This window comes from Pinus tabuliformis, chromosome J (assembly GCF_031772625.1).
Source record: "Pinus tabuliformis cultivar Carrire ecotype Pingquan chromosome J, CPIR1, whole genome shotgun sequence".
NCBI classification, from domain to species: domain Eukaryota; kingdom Viridiplantae; phylum Streptophyta; class Pinopsida; order Pinales; family Pinaceae; genus Pinus; species Pinus tabuliformis.
The window spans coordinates 1540902311-1540918275 of NC_142295.1; positions in this window are offsets into that span (position 1 = coordinate 1540902311).

The following is a 15965-nucleotide window of genomic DNA, read 5'->3' on the forward strand; positions in this document are numbered from 1 at the left end:
TCATTTCGTAGCCAATAACGAGTCTGAAACGACAAAAACCCGACGATCTTTTTAAGTTTAGATGGTTGAAAAAAGAGCTTAAAGGTGACTGCCTCTCGTTTCTTTTAACGAGTCAAGAGGGAAACTCGGCCATCTTTTCATGTTTCAAGTCGTAAAAGAGCTTAAAGACAACTTTTCGTGATCAAGTGCGTATAAAACTGTCGTAATTCCACCACCTGAGATCCTACACAAATAACACCGCACACGTAAACCCGTTCAAGATAATATGAACAATGTGCATAAAAACATAGTTAAAAACCATATTTTGACCATGCATATAGCAAAAACCATGAGAAAAACCAACATTTATGAAATATAATATTTAATTTCACAAAATTACCATAAATAGGGAGGTTAAACCATATTTTTTACCATTGTTACCATTCAGCCATTGTGGAACGACTTGGAGCAATGAGGTTGGCAAACGAAATTCGGCCCCGTACGTGCATCATTCGTCTCGAAACCAGTTCTAGGTAGACACACATTGCCCTACGCTCTGATTTAATGTCTTTTTTACTACATTTGACGGTGGGATGTGTTTATTTGGGTGATTTTTCAATTTACATTCCGCTCTCGGTCATCGCGGGTTTCGCTATCGGGTCCGCGATGACCGATAAAAATTTACACAGGCCGTGCCCGGATCAACGCGGAAAAGTGATGTACTTCCACGCTGACCCGGGAAAAATAACACAGGCACCCATTATCATCGCGTCTATTTTAGAAATAGTCGCGATGATGCCACGCGACAAATTTTTAATAAAATTCACGTTTCAAACTTTGCAAGCAGGGCACTAATGGAATTTTTTGTCATGCAGGGTTATAATGGCGTTCGTCTGGCAAGAACACGCGCATGATAACGATGATATAGCAGCTTTTGCTGATGTCGGGTGCCGGAACGCATTGCGGGGGTGCGGATTACTCAAATTTTTCTTAACTCCATGCTTACGGGCACAACCTGACCTGCTGGAGCTACTGATCAGGGCCTGGAATCCCACAGATGGGAAATTTGTCATCTGAGGCCGGGATATTGAGTTCGATTCTACAGACATCTATTTTTTGACCGGGTTGTCTCGTCGAGGTGAGATGCCCATTCTGGAGGGGCAGTGACCCGGGGGTGATACTTTAGATATGCTGATGGCTCAGGTGTGCCCACAGGCACGCAAGTCAAGGAGCGGAAAGGTGGCAATCCCAACGGTGGAGGACATAATCCTTCGTGCGATGCTTTTCATGGTGACTTGGGTAGTGGGCTCCCAAGCCCAACATGAGGCCTCGAAGACTCATCTCCAACTGGCCCTCAAATGCCTAAATCCCACCATGTTTAACTGGGCAGGGGCAGTAACGGCAAGCATGAAGAGGCAACTCACCAATTGTCGTCGCGGTGAGACGAAATAGTTTGGTTATCGATCAATCTTACTCCCGCTCATGCTGGAGCAGGTGCCGACAATACAGTTGTAGGACATGGCTTTGGATGCACCTAGGCCACGTGAGACGAGGGCCACACGATGGGCTCACGTCATGCCACGAGGAGGTGGCGACCGGCTAGTGGCATGGGGGACATTTTTCCGAGAGTGGTTGGAGAGACAGATGATCTTCGTGGAGGATTGGCCGTATGCCGGCATGGACTTCCGTAGAGATCCTGGCATGCAGCTACCCACTGGAGAGCAGTGGGATGACGGTGGTAAGACACTTGATCTCATTTTTTGATTTTTTATTTTTATGAAGTGTTTGATTTTTTCATGTACATTTCCTAATGATGAACGCTATGGTATGCAGATGTAGGACCGGTGAGACCCCTTGGACTGGCTCCAGAGGCACGGAGGGATGTGCAGGGCATTGGAGCTCTAGCCCTAGCTCCTCCGGGAGATGACACGATGGAGACAGTGATCCGAAACCTTAAGGGCCTGCTAGCAGGGATTCCAGACTACATGGGGATAGAGGAGGTCCCCATAGCATCCCAGATCCACACAGTAGGAGTGGAACCCAGGATGCACCACCTGTTGAGGCGGGTGGCACGAGAAGTTGTGCAGTATAGGGAGCACAACCCGCCGCAGTAGATACCTAGGTTTTTATTTCCTACTGGTGATTTTTTGAGAGACATGTGTCTCAGATGTACAGAGAACACAGGCTCTATTTAGACATGTACACTTATTTTTGAGCGCCTCGGTGCACCACACGATATATATATATATATACATATTCCTATGGTCTATTATTGTGCTTTATGTGCTTGCTTGTATGATGTTTTGATTATATGTTACGCAAATGTCTGTCTAATACATGATTAGCCAATGCATCAGATAACGTGTTCAATCGTCATGGAATATGCTGATATGTAATGAAATCAAAATTCCTCTCTAACAATTTAACATGTAAATACACCCTTAAAATGCGATGGTCTCTGACGAAATATCACCCATTGAGCTGGTGAACGACAAGTTGAGAGTCCAGGTTCACAACCAATGTACGAATATTGAGATTAATCGCCTCGGCCAGTAATTCAATCACAGCACTATATTCAGTGACATTGTTTGTGGTGCAACCTAAACACATGCCTTGAAGATCTATCAACTCACTGTGAGGATCGTAGATCACCCACACCGCAGAAGACAAGTTGCAGGTGCTACGGCAGGCACCATCAGCGAAACCAACGTAACGTGCACCAGATATCTGCACAAGAAGCAAAAAGGACACAATAAGTGGCAATCACGCCGACACACCAAGACAAAAACATGAAAACATGCACACACAACACACTTGCTAAAACACACGTATGTACAAAAAATAGAGTGCATGCATGATACTTGTTCAAGTCAAGCCCATTTCGGGACTTACCCTATTGCACCGCTGTGTGACCGGCCTAGATAGTGTAGGCATCGTCTCGGCCTGTTTTGTAAAATGATCAACGGCACCGATGATCTGCCCATGCCCCCCGGCTGAGCGAGGGTTACAAGCTAGATAATCAATGCCCCCCTTCGCAAAGGGGCCGAGGGTAGCGACAGTGTGCAATGGGGAATCAGAACGAGCGGAAATCAAACCGATCGAAGCAAGATTCGGAGGTGGGAGTGAGAAGACACCCATGAGGGCAGGGTATTTAAAGAGCCCAGCTCCCACACTCTCTACGGGAATGGAGGTATGCTCCACAAAAGGCACATTACCATCGGAAGAAGAAGCGAAGAAGGAGAGCTGGTCTACCGTGATAATTTTCCCCTGATGAGGGAAACAAATGACACGAAAGAGGGACGAAGCCACGACACGCTTGGCATATGTCCAGCTCCAACCCAAAAGGAGGTTGTAAGTAAGATTAGCATTCAACTTCCACTTCAACGGTCTTCCCTTCCAAAGTAATCGACAATTGTTGGAGGATACCGTAAGGGCGAGATTCTCTCTCGTCAAAGGCTTCCAGTGTCGTTGGAGACTGACTCAAAGTTAGAGACCTAATAGCCTTCCAACAAGCAACAGACATAATACAAGTTGACGCGCCTTCATCAATAACTGTACGATGAATCGTTTCTGAATTGATGATGACCTGAATGAGGAAGGCAATCTGGTGAGGCAATCTCGGTACATGGCTCTCGAGATCAAACGTGATCAAATCCGAGTCGGCCGGGTCGATGCCACCAATGGCCGATAGCAAGGACTTCCTCTGGGGGGGGAGCTTTGGACAACTTCTAAAGTGGACATAGCTGACGGAGCCTAAGATAAGTACTCAACAATGCTGTAGTGTTGGGCAGCACGAGCATTAGGGTTGTAAGATGATCTCCGGAGTACACCTTTAGGAGGGGGTCGAATAGGCATCTCAGTGCTAGGTCTCTAAATATGGAGTGGACCAGAACTAGACGGAGGAGCACTTGAGGGGACCTCAGGCTCCTTCCCAATGGATGATGGATATTCCTTTGCTCGAGTCATAATATGAACGAGAATCGTTCAGCCATGAACATTTGGGAACCAAAGGGAGAAGAAGACGAGGATGGGTCAGCCACCATTTGTGTTTGCTGTGAGGGGAAAGGTTCTTTCAGAACCGCAGGAATCCCAGGAGCACCTTTCAATAAATGACTAACTTCGGATCGCCTTGGGTAGTCTTTGATATAGTGATCCTCGTCACAGATAAGACAATGATACTTTGGTTTACGTTTGGCTCCTTCCTCGGGTAGAGGTTTAGGGGAGTCCTGTCTAGGTTGCTCAGATTTATCCTTCGCTATCCCCTTCTTTTTTCCTTTCAAGGCCTTGTCCGCCTTGGTGGACTTGACGGCGTTGACCTCGGAAGTATTTCCGGAATTAGATACACCCTGAGAAGTGTTTTCGTTTGAAGCATTCAATTTTTGCTTCCCAGGGTTTGCGGATGATTTCTTCGAAGACAGATTTATAGATCCAATGACACCGTCAACAGATGGCTTTGGCGGAGCTTTGGAAGTTCCGGGCCTCGAGGCATCAGGAAAATAATCATATAAGGTACATGACTGAGAATAAACTAAGTCGAGGTACTGAGCACGTGCGATATCTTGCTCTTCAGTTACACAAGCTCCCATAGCAATGTCTCGCGTGATTGCAGGGACAAAGGAGGTCATAAACCAATCGGTCAGGAGCTGATCAGGGATCCAGAACTTGATCAAATGACGACACCGTCTCCATTCATTTATATGATCAAATATGTGTGTGGTCGTGTCCTGCTTAAGAGATGTGAGGAGATTCATTCCTGTCTCATACCAAATGGGAAACTGAAAGTGAGTTAGAAATGCCATTGCCAACGAGTTGAAATCTTGAAAGGATCTGCGAGTCAACTCAATGTACCACTTAGCAGCTGGGTTGGTGAGAGACCTTTGGAAAAGGCAGAGCCGGATGGAATCGTCAAGCCACGAATTTGATGAACACCAAAGGTGATAAGTCATAACGTGGGCTTGAGGGTCTTCTCCAGCTTTGCCATCGAATTTGGGACAATCATCGGGTATCTTGGTTGGAACTGGTGGCCAGAATGGATTATGAAGGATAGGATCATTAGTCAATTTGGACACATCCGACAGTTCCAATGTTGCTAAGAAAGGTAACTGAGGGTTGAAGGACATGTGTGGCCGTGGATAAGAGGTAATACTATAGTTCCAACCAGTTTCTGGTTGCCCCCATTGACTTTGTCCAAACGGACTTGGCCCATAAGGGTTATGTCCGTAGGGATTTTGTCCATAGGGGTTGTAGCCATAACCGGATGGTTGACTCTGGATTTTCCCCCCAGCACCCAATTGATTACCAACTTGGCCTGCAGGAGCAACATACTGTTGTTGGTAATTCTGATAAGGAGCGACCTGCATTTGTTGATAATTCTGGTACGGGGCCAACTGAGCTTGCCCCTGGGGTTGCTGAGCTCCATACTGAGCCTGGGGACCAGGCTGCGCTTGGTAAGAAGGTTGGGATTGAAACCCACCTTGCATTTGAAGACCAATTTGGGTCTGGGGCCCAGCCTGGGGCTGAAAACCGGGTTGAGCTTGAGGAGCAACGATCATTTGAGTGCCCGGTTGTGCAGGCCTAGAAGGATGTCCTTGAGAGGATGGAGATTGGGCCACCTGGCCGGAAGGTTGCCCTGGTTGAGTTTGGGATGGACCCACTTGCCCAGAAGGTTGAGCTTGCTGGGTGTTAGGTTGTCCTTGTACAACCGAGGGTTGTCCTTGCGGAACAGATGGCTGAGCGGACTGGACGGTTGGTTGACCCTGAGGTTGACCAACTTGTCCAGATGGTTGACTAGGCTGGGCAGTGGGTGGGCCTTGCTGCACGTAAGGCTGACCACCCTGCCCAGAAGGGTACCCTTGCTGGATTCCAGGTTGTCCTTATTGCACATAAGGTTGTCCCAGATTCCCATAGGGTTGACCGGAAGGGTATCCCTGTTGGGCTCTAGGTTGTCCTTGTTGCATATAACGTTGTCCCGGATTTCCAGAGGGTTGACCAAGATAAGTGAAAGACAGACCACCATAGGCCGAAGGTTGTCCCTGGAAGAGTTGTCCTTGTGGGCCTCCAGGCTGCCCTGGATAGGATTACCCGTACTACTGCTGCCCATAAGAAGGCTACGTGTAAGACGACTGACCCTGATACGGTGGTCCTTGGTAAGGCTGTCCTTGATCCGGATGGGGCGCTTGGCCACTGTTGTAGAGGTAAATCCTCTTTGCGGACAGAGACGATCCCTACTAGCCCAGACCGGGTCTAGCAACAATCACACAATGCTATCACGCAAGTTCCTAATTGCAAATAAAAAGTAGATGGTGAGAACCTAATTGGTTTCCAACGCTAGTGTTCGTCGAAGAGATGTCGCCTTCGTGCTTTGGCCAGTCACGATCCCCACGATCTCCATGATTGGACACCTGCACATGCAAAGAACAACACGAAAACAAGCATAAAATCTAGTAGATGCAATTATATATCAGTCAGAAAAGATATAACTCAACATCAAACATAAGACAATGAGAGTGGAACCATAATGACAGTCATCTATTATTAATAAATAACATAGAAGAATACAACCAAAGATCTGACGTCAAATCCTTCTCAAGAGGGTCCAGCCAGCGAGTCTCTTAAGAATTCACCTTTAGAGGTAGATCTCCCAAGACAAAAACTCTCTCTCACATAAGTTTACACAAGAAAGAAACACTTCACAACCTTCCTTAAGCTCTCTAGCAATCCCACACTTGTCACACCAACTACCTATCAAATTCACACACTAGCAACAACACTCCAAGCACTATCAATTCCCAACTAGCTGCTCATGGCAATGGTAGAGGCTTAAATAGGAGAAGGAGTCTCCACAAATGGTGGGAGGATGAGCTTATCCCCAAGGAAGGTGGCTCAAATGACGAAACAGACATGCCAGAGAAGGGAGGGCGACATTTACAAGGCCAACAACCAGGTCTGGAGTCATCTGGAAGGCCGGCTGTTGGAACAAACTCACCCAAACTGGATCAGCGCAGGTCCATAACTGCACTGGAGCGCTGACATCGCAACTGAATAACAAAGAAGGTCATGTCAGCGTGATCAGATATGAATAACAGATGCGCTGGTTCATGAAATTCGACCAGCGCGAGAAACACGTGTGCTTCTGCGCTGGCAGCGCATTCCGTCTGTTATGGAGCGCCCGTCAACGCGTTTATCTTGACAACGGTCGCAATGATAGCAAAAACTTTGGCAAAGTGGGTCATTTGGCAACATTAGAGAGCATGAGCTTGATTAATTTGAACTCATGACACAGTAGGAAGACTGACAGGAAGATAGTGACAAATTACTGTGTAACAGATGCCCCCTAAAGCATGAAGCCCAAGAGAGTGGGAGGGGTGAAATGCTTTACAAAACTGGCTGAACTGGAACACCACCAAGAAGAACCTGCACGTATGTACAACTGATATCTCTGATAATCAATTACATGTAGTCCAGGCATGGGCGCAGGCATCCAAAAGACATATGAAGGAGGTCTGTGGTATGGACGCAGCCACCCAGCTAAAGAGACCATGATGATAATAAAGGTATGGTCGCAGCCATCCATGAAGACTCAGGTATGGGCACAACCATCCATCAATGAGTCATGTAATGATCATAATAATCCACAAAATCGCAACCAGGATTGCAATAGACAAAATCCAGGGTCTTGCGCTCCATCTCGACCCAAACAAAGTAGAAGTCCAAGCATGTGAATATGGGAGTTGAAGTCAAACATGCAAGAACATCGTCTGATTACCAGTCAATGATGAAAACTGTTAACAGACGCGAGAGGTACCACCAATAATGACAATGGTCCTCAAGGTACTATGGGTACAATCTACGGCGTGTGAATCAATGAGCTGGCGTCGAACACCCACAGAATCATTTGATTGGAGGCCAATGATGAAAACCTCACGTCGAACACAAAGAACCTGCCATTGAGGCATGCAGGCTCTAAGGTACCTAAAGGGAGTCTCTAAGTCACCTTCCTAGATAATGAGCTGAAGTCGACAAGAAGTGACCTTGATCGAAGGTGGGCCATAATGTTTCCCACATCATCGACACGAGACAGAGAAGGATAAGATATTTTGTGTGAGGTATCAGAGGGGGGTTGAGTACTCTTGCAAAGGGCAACTTCTCTTGAACATATCGGTGGCACAACAGTGGACTTGGAAGTATTGATATTCAAATGATCAAGGGTCATGATGACAAGTCAATGAGCAGATGAAGAGTCAAACAGGATATCCCAAACCCACGGAGGCCAGTGTAAAACAAGATGAGATGTCCCCACCCCGACACGAATGCAGACAAGTGCCATGTTCAAGAGCAACATACTGCCGACACGACAATGATTATGATTCCATTTTCCCCACCATTCCTGGCGAGTACCCCGATTATTTTTTGATGACAAGCTTGACGGGGATAGCATATGCTTGTAAGGCGTCATTTTGACAGAATCCGATGTCATTGAGTTTTAACGAGTCTGACAAAGGAAGAACTCGGCGTCTTTTCCTGTTTAGAGAGTCTGAAAAGACAGCAGAAAAGTAAACTCCAGGGGGGTCCTTTTTCGTAAAGTTTTGTCTCTCGAGCCCGAAAAAGTATAAAACAATGCTCGAAAGAACCGCCCGACCAGTATGATCGAGGAGTATTTTTCGTAAGTAGTGACTTCGACCCGAAAAAGTAAAAAAGCAGTCAGAGGCACGTCATTTTGGAGCTAATAACGAGTTCGAAACGACAAAAAACCTGGCAATCTTTTTGAGTTTAAACGGTCAAAAAAAGAGCTTTAAAGGCGACCGCCTCTCGCTTTTTTTAATGAGTTGAGAGGGAGACTCAGCTATCTTTTCGTCTTTAAATGGTCGAAAAAGAGCTGAAAGCAGACCTCCATTTTTATTCTCTTTAACGAGTCAAAAATGGAAAATACTCGGCAACCTTTTCATCTTTTACGAGTCAGAAAAGAGCTTAAAGGAGACTCGTCCTAGAGGAACGAGTGGTATAAAAGGTAGCAACTGGTTCCGGCAATGGTGGAACTACTCAAAACATGTAATGGTCAAGAGGCTAGCTAACAAAACCACTCATAAATGCGGTCCCTCAGGAAAGGTAAACAACCAAGTGAAAGCATATGATCGGCCAAAGAGATGGTGGCGATGGAATGAAAACAACCAAGGCTCATCTAGCAGAATTTAGTAGATAAAGATAACAATCACGAGATGTAAATCGGGTATGGGTTCATTTTACACAAGCTTGAACCATGGAGAACTTTGCTTGGATTCAATTTCATGTTTACACAAGCTTGAAACGACAAACTATGCTTGTTATAAGTTCGTGTGCCCCCAGCATAATGACGCAAATCGAGGTACATGCCCCCCAAGCTTCATTGCATTCGACAAAGTGGATGGAATGAGGGTTCACTCTCGAGATCGATGAAAGACTCGACTTGTAGTTTACGAGATCTTAATCAAAAGACTCGATTTAGAAAGGGAGTTGTTTCATTTTTTAATGAGGTTGACACAGTAAAAGAACTATCCTCATAACCCTTGTTTCATTTTTTAATGAGCTTGACACAAGATCAGGAACTATGCTCCGACCAAACTTCATCATAATGAATAGAAAGTCGGGGCTTCCAAGATTGCCACTGCTGGTGGAAGGGAAACATCTTAGAAGTCAGGGCCCAATGCCCCCAGGACACTATGCACGATGGTGGCATCACTGGATCCAGGCATGGGATAGGTGGCCACGTAGTTGATCTGTGGTGGGGTAGATGCAACTGGTGGGTGAAAACTAGGAGGGGACGACAACGGTGCAGGAGGCATCGGGGGACTAACGAATGACACTTGATCGATAGTCACAATTCTTCCATTGTGCGGAAAGCAAACCACACGGAAAAGCGAAGAAACGAGGGCCCCTATGGCGTAAACATAGTCGCGACCAAGGAGAAGACTAAAGTCTAAAACACCTTGGGTAACCAAGATGTCTATATAGACGATTTTGCCTCCCAAAGTAATAGGGAACTTTGGGAGAACTCCTAGAGATGGACAGGCTCCTCTGTCGAAGGCCAACAGATTCTGAGTGACTGGCCCAAGCTGCGGGGAATCTAAGGCTTGCCAAGTAGTGTACGGCATAAGACTGACAGACGCCCCTTCATCCAAAACAGTGCCAGGGACTGCCTTAGCACAGGCATGTACCGTGATCTGGAAAGGCATATGGGATGGAAGGCGACCGGTGATCAGGTGATTCCAATCAAAGGAAGCAACTAGACTACTTGGTGGGGGAATCGTATGATTGCCCCCATGTGCTAAAGGAACCGAAGGAGAACCTTCGGGAGCAGCTAGGTTAGGAGAGTCATTTCGGGACTCCGGAGAATCTGAAGAGACGAGAGGGACATGGGCGTGATGCTCATCCGAAACAGAGTGATCGATGGGTGGTGAACTCGAGTCGACACTCTTTCTGACCAATGGTTGGTCTGGAACAGGCTGGGGACAGCCGGGTTCGGGAAGAGGGGCCTGGACAAGAGAAGAATCTGAAGCAATCTCTTTGTCAGCAGGGGGACGATCTGCAGCTGCAGAGAGACGTCGATATCCAATGGGTAGTTGGGGTGAAGGAGCTGTAAGACTTGCCAAAACACTGGAGGCTTTATCCATGAGCGGACAAAGGTGAAGGGGATGATTGCCTTCACAAAGTCTACAGGGGATTCGAATCTTCCCTTTCTCCTTACCTTTGTGAGTCGATAGGGGAACATCGCCGTGAGCCTTAGTGGACGATGAGGGGTGGGCCGGATCACGAGACCATACTTCTAAGACCCTGGGGACGCCAGGACAATCACGAAGAAGATGGTCCCCCTTACATAATATACAAGGAAATTTGACCTTCTGCAGAGGAGTAGAAGGTGGCCCGACTTCAGGTGTACTCAGAGTGAGAGCTGTACTTCTAGCCTCTCCCTTGGGGGCCTTCTTCTTCTTCGTCTTCTTCTTCTTCTTCTTAGCCGTCGGGTTACTCGAATCGAGACTTTCACCAGGCGAAGTAGAAGATGAGGATGTAGAAGAAGGCATAGAAGGGGAGAGGTCTACCTTAGAATCAACATGATGTTGTTCAGGTGGAGGGACTGATTGATCAGACGGTGAGACGGCAAGGACCAAAGAGGTTGAGAACAACCAAACCGGCAACCCAACAGTTAACCCTGGGAGGGACAACGTTGCCATATAAGGAGCACCAACATTTCCAAAAGGAGCGAAATGAGCAGGGTTCCTGTCAGAGGGGATCCCTGGGTTGGTGAACCCTAGAAAAGTTGCCATCGAGAACAAGAAGAAGCCTACTCAAGCTAACGCAAACAAGATCTAACCGGGTAATGTTAATCACGGCCAAATAAATTTTAAGACGCAAGGACACAACTTGACCTTTTCATGTTTTAAGAGTCGAGAAAAGGACAAAAAGGTGACTCTAGTTGCCTTCGAATGTTTTGTGAGCCCGAAGTGACAAACTGCTCAAGTGAGCCTTTTCTTTTAAGGAGTCCGAAAAGGATCAAAAGTGACTACTCTGGAGAGACTAGGCAAAGGGTTTACCAAACAAATCCGTAAAACTGCATATACACCTTGGCAGTCATATGAAAACCAAGGACTTCCCGTACGGGAGTCAATCTTCCCGAATGCTGTGTTCGGTGCGTTACGGCTTGTAAGGTGGCAGACACAGCTTCCTGTGGATAAAGGATGATAACCTAGTGGGGTCTCCCCTATATACGCAATGGTACGTGGGAGCTCAAGTCCGTGCTAGACCACTATCGAGTCACAAAAGGAGGAATCACCCAACTGTAATGTGAAACAACAGTGACTAGGTTTAACGACACCGGAGCATGTCTCTAGCCTAGACCTCTAATCAGTGAGCGTTATGTTCCAATGTGTTTTTAAGTTCATTCAGTTCATTTTAAGGTTGATCTTTGATTAGGTTTCAATTTCCAGGTCCTACCATATGTAATCTCTCGCAATTCCCTAAATGCAAGCTATAATGAATGAAGTATCCTTTTCTTCGATGAACACCTACCTATGGGAGGGTAGAAATATCATTCCCAAACCAAGACAGGCGAATGCAAACACTAAGAAACACAATGCATCAATACACTATCTCACGATGCATCGATACTACTAATGAAAGATTTAAATTTTGCTTTTCAATTTCTCAAACATGAAAATTCGTAATGCAAATGCACTTTCACTTTCGTATGCTAAATGAATGCAATTTTTTTTTTTTTTTTTTGTGAATTCAAAGAGACAAACAAGCAAGTGTGAACTGATCGATCCAAACAATTGTGATCTATGCTTGGTAGTGAAGAAATCGAATCAACATAAAAATTTGGTTCAATAATCGACACTAAAAATCAACCAACAACAAGTAGTGAAAAAGCCTCAAGCAAATCAGTAAGAGGGTTGTGGATGAACCTTGAATAGACAAGTAATCCAAGCAAATGGTTTCTCGATGAAACTTTTAAAGGGCTAGGTCACATGGTCTAAAAAACACAAGACTCACTCGAATGAAATCAAAGAGAGAGTGCCCCTAACCAAAAGCAATCAAAACAAGCTAATGAGAGACAAGAAACAACAGTGGATAAGAAAGATTGATGAATTCAGGAGATAAAGTTATAAAAACAACTTTTCGGGAATCAGTGCAAGTTACACACTGAGAACCCGAGATGTCAGTGCAAGTTTAACACAGACAACCTGCGCTGGTCACGGAAAACACCTATTTTTCGCGATGATGCGATTTCAGGAGTCATCGCGGGAATTAAGCTAGCAACCCAAGATCATTGTGGGTAAAAAGTTACCAAGTGGCGCTGACAACGCGACTGTACACGTCTTTTCCGCGATGATCCGATTTCCAGGATCGTCGCGACTGTTAGGCGTAATTACGCGATGCACAGGATGTTACAAAAGGGTGAGTGCGATGACAGCGTGACTGTTAAAATTAAATCTGCGATGAAGCTCAAAAATAGTGACAGGCAAATCAAAACAGCCAATCTTTCAATCAAACAGGGGCATTTCCCAGATCAACCCAGGAAACGCAAAAGACTGATAATTAATCCCCAAAACTTCAAAAGAGACTAAAACAAAAACTCAAGGCAAGAATGAACAAAAAGGGACAAAGGCCAGCTCCCCAGTGGAGTCACCAAATTGTTGTTGAGGTAAATCCTCTCTGCAGATAGAGACGATCCCTACTAGCCCAGACTGGGTCTAGCAACAATCACACAATGCTATCACGCAAGTTCCCAATTGCAAATAAAAAGTAGATGGTGAGAACCTACTTGGATTCCAACGCTAGTGTTCGTCAAAGAGATGTCGCCTTCGTTCCTTTGCTTTGGCCGGTCACGATCCCCACGATCTCCGTGATTGGACACCTGCACATGCAAAGAACAACACGAAAACAAGCGTAAAATCTAGTAGATGCAATTATATATCATTCAGAAAATATATAACTCAACATCAAACATAAAACAACGAGAGTGGAACCATAATGATAGTCATCTATTATTAATAAATAGTAGAGAAGAGTACAACCAAAGTTCTGACGTCGAATCCTTCTCAAGAGGGTCCAGCTAGCAAGTCTCTTAAGCATTCACCCTTGGAGGTAGATCTCCCAAGAAAAAAACTCTCTCCCACACAAGTTACACAAGAAAGAAACACTTCACAACCTTCCTTAAGCTCTCTAGCAATCCCACACTTGTCACACCAACTACCTATCAAGTTCACACACTAGCAGCAACACTCCAAGCACTATCAATTCCCAACTAGCTGCTCATGGCAATGGTAGAGGCTTAAATAGGAGAAGGAGTCTCCACAAATGGTGGGAGGATGAGCTTATTTCCAAGGAAGGTGGCTCAAATGACGAAACAGACATGCCAGAGAAGGGAGGGCGACATTTACAAGGCCAACAACCAGGTCTGGAGTCATCTGGAAGGCCGGCTGTTAGAACAAACTCGCCCAAACTGGATCAGTGTGGGTCCATAACTGCACTGGAGCGCTGACATCGCAGCTGAATAACAAAGAAGGTCATGTCAGCGCGATCAGATATGAATAACAGATGCGCTGGTTCATGAAATTTGACCAGCGCGGGAAACACGTGTGCTGTGTATTACCCGCGCTGATACCTATAGAATTGAATTTTTTCAATTCTGCCTCCTGAGCCTGTTGGTTTTGCTATCCCCTGCTGTTTCCACTTGGTTTATGACTTGATTTCCATTGTCTGAAGATTGAATCACTTTCTTGAGAAGTCTTGTTGAGCGGATCTTGCTTTTTGTGTCTTGTGACCTGGTTTTATCATTCCAATTTCGTTGGATCAGCTTTGCTTGGTTACTCGCTCACGAAGGTTCGTTTACTGCTTGCTTTTGGTTTTGCGAAACCTTCCTCTTTGCTTGCTTTTGCTTGGTTGTTTCGGTGATTGTTATTGAACCAGTCTTCGCATTGTTTCGATTACTTCTCACTACCCGGACACCGATCACAGTTGTTTGGGTTCAATCAGTTCTTTTCACATTTGTTTGTTATTATTTCTCAAAAGTTTGTTTAGTGCACTTTACCATTGAAAAGAAACGAACAATCTCTTTTGCGTTGAATTAGTTAATTGAAATTAGAAGCTTTTCTTTGATTAAGCGATTTAAAACAAAGAAAAGTTCCGTTTATTTTTCATTAGCTGCATTAGAGTAGCTCTTGTTTGTTTGTGGTCATTTTGTTTGAAAAATCCTTAACTCTCTCGTAGTTAGTATTCATCGAACGAAATGATATTCTTTGGCATATAGTTTGCATTCAGGAAATTGTGAGAGATTACATACGGTAGGACCTGGAAATTGAAACTTAACTAAAGATCAACCATAAAATGAACTGAATTAACTTAAAAACGCATTGGAACATAACGCTCACTGATTAGAGGTCTAGGCTAGAGACGTGCTCCGGCGTCGTTAAACCTAGTCACTGTTGTTTCACACTACGGTTGGGTGATTCCTCCTTTTGTGACTCGATAGTGGTCTAGCACGAACTTGAGCTCCCACGTACCATCGCGTATATAGGGGAGACCCCACTAGGTTATCATCCTTTATCCACAGGAAGCCGTGTCTTCCACCTTACAAGCCGTAACGCACCGAACACCGCATTCGGGAAGATTGACTGTCGTACGGGAAGTCCTTGGTTTTCATATGACTGCCAAGGTGTATATGCAGTTTTACGAATTTGTTTGGTAAACCCTTTGCCTAGTCTCTCCAGAGTAGTCACTTTTGATCCTTTTCAGACTCCTTAAAAGAAAAGGCTCACTTGAGCAGTTTGTCACTTCGGGCTCACAAAACATTCAAAGGCGACTAGAGTCACCTTTTTGTCCTTTTCTCAACTCTTCAAACATGAAAAGGTCAAGTTGTGTCCTTGCATCTTAAAATTCATTTGGCCACGATAAACATTACCTGGTTAGATCTTGTGTGCGTTAGTTTGAGTAGGGTCCTTTATCGTTAGATTCCCTTAGGTTTTGTTCGAAGTTTGTCATCCTGGCTGAACCGTCGACTCCCGTTCCAAGTGATCAAGGGTCTCCATCCTCCACTGCTCCTGAGGTACCGGTTGTAAGTGATACTCTTCCTATTATCCCGAGTATCCAGCCGATCAACTCTCCCGCTCTGGACGACGAAGGTTACGAAATTCATTGGAACCCCATCTGGAAGCCTAAAGAGGACGATATTCCTTTTACCCCCCCTAGTGTTTCATCACCAATGTCTACCTCTCACATGGATGAGACATCTCCTAGAGTGAGTGAGACACCTGTGTTGTCGAATATCGACACTCCCATCCCAGCTACTTCTCCGCTCCCCCCACGCTACCAGTCGTTGCGGGATAGGGTAAGTTCCAGGACACCTGCTTCGACTATGTGGGACCCCCATATCACTCCCACCACGGGATCTTTTATTTCACAAGTCCACACTACACCTGTCACTTCAGTTCCGACGAATCCAACTATTTGTGTAG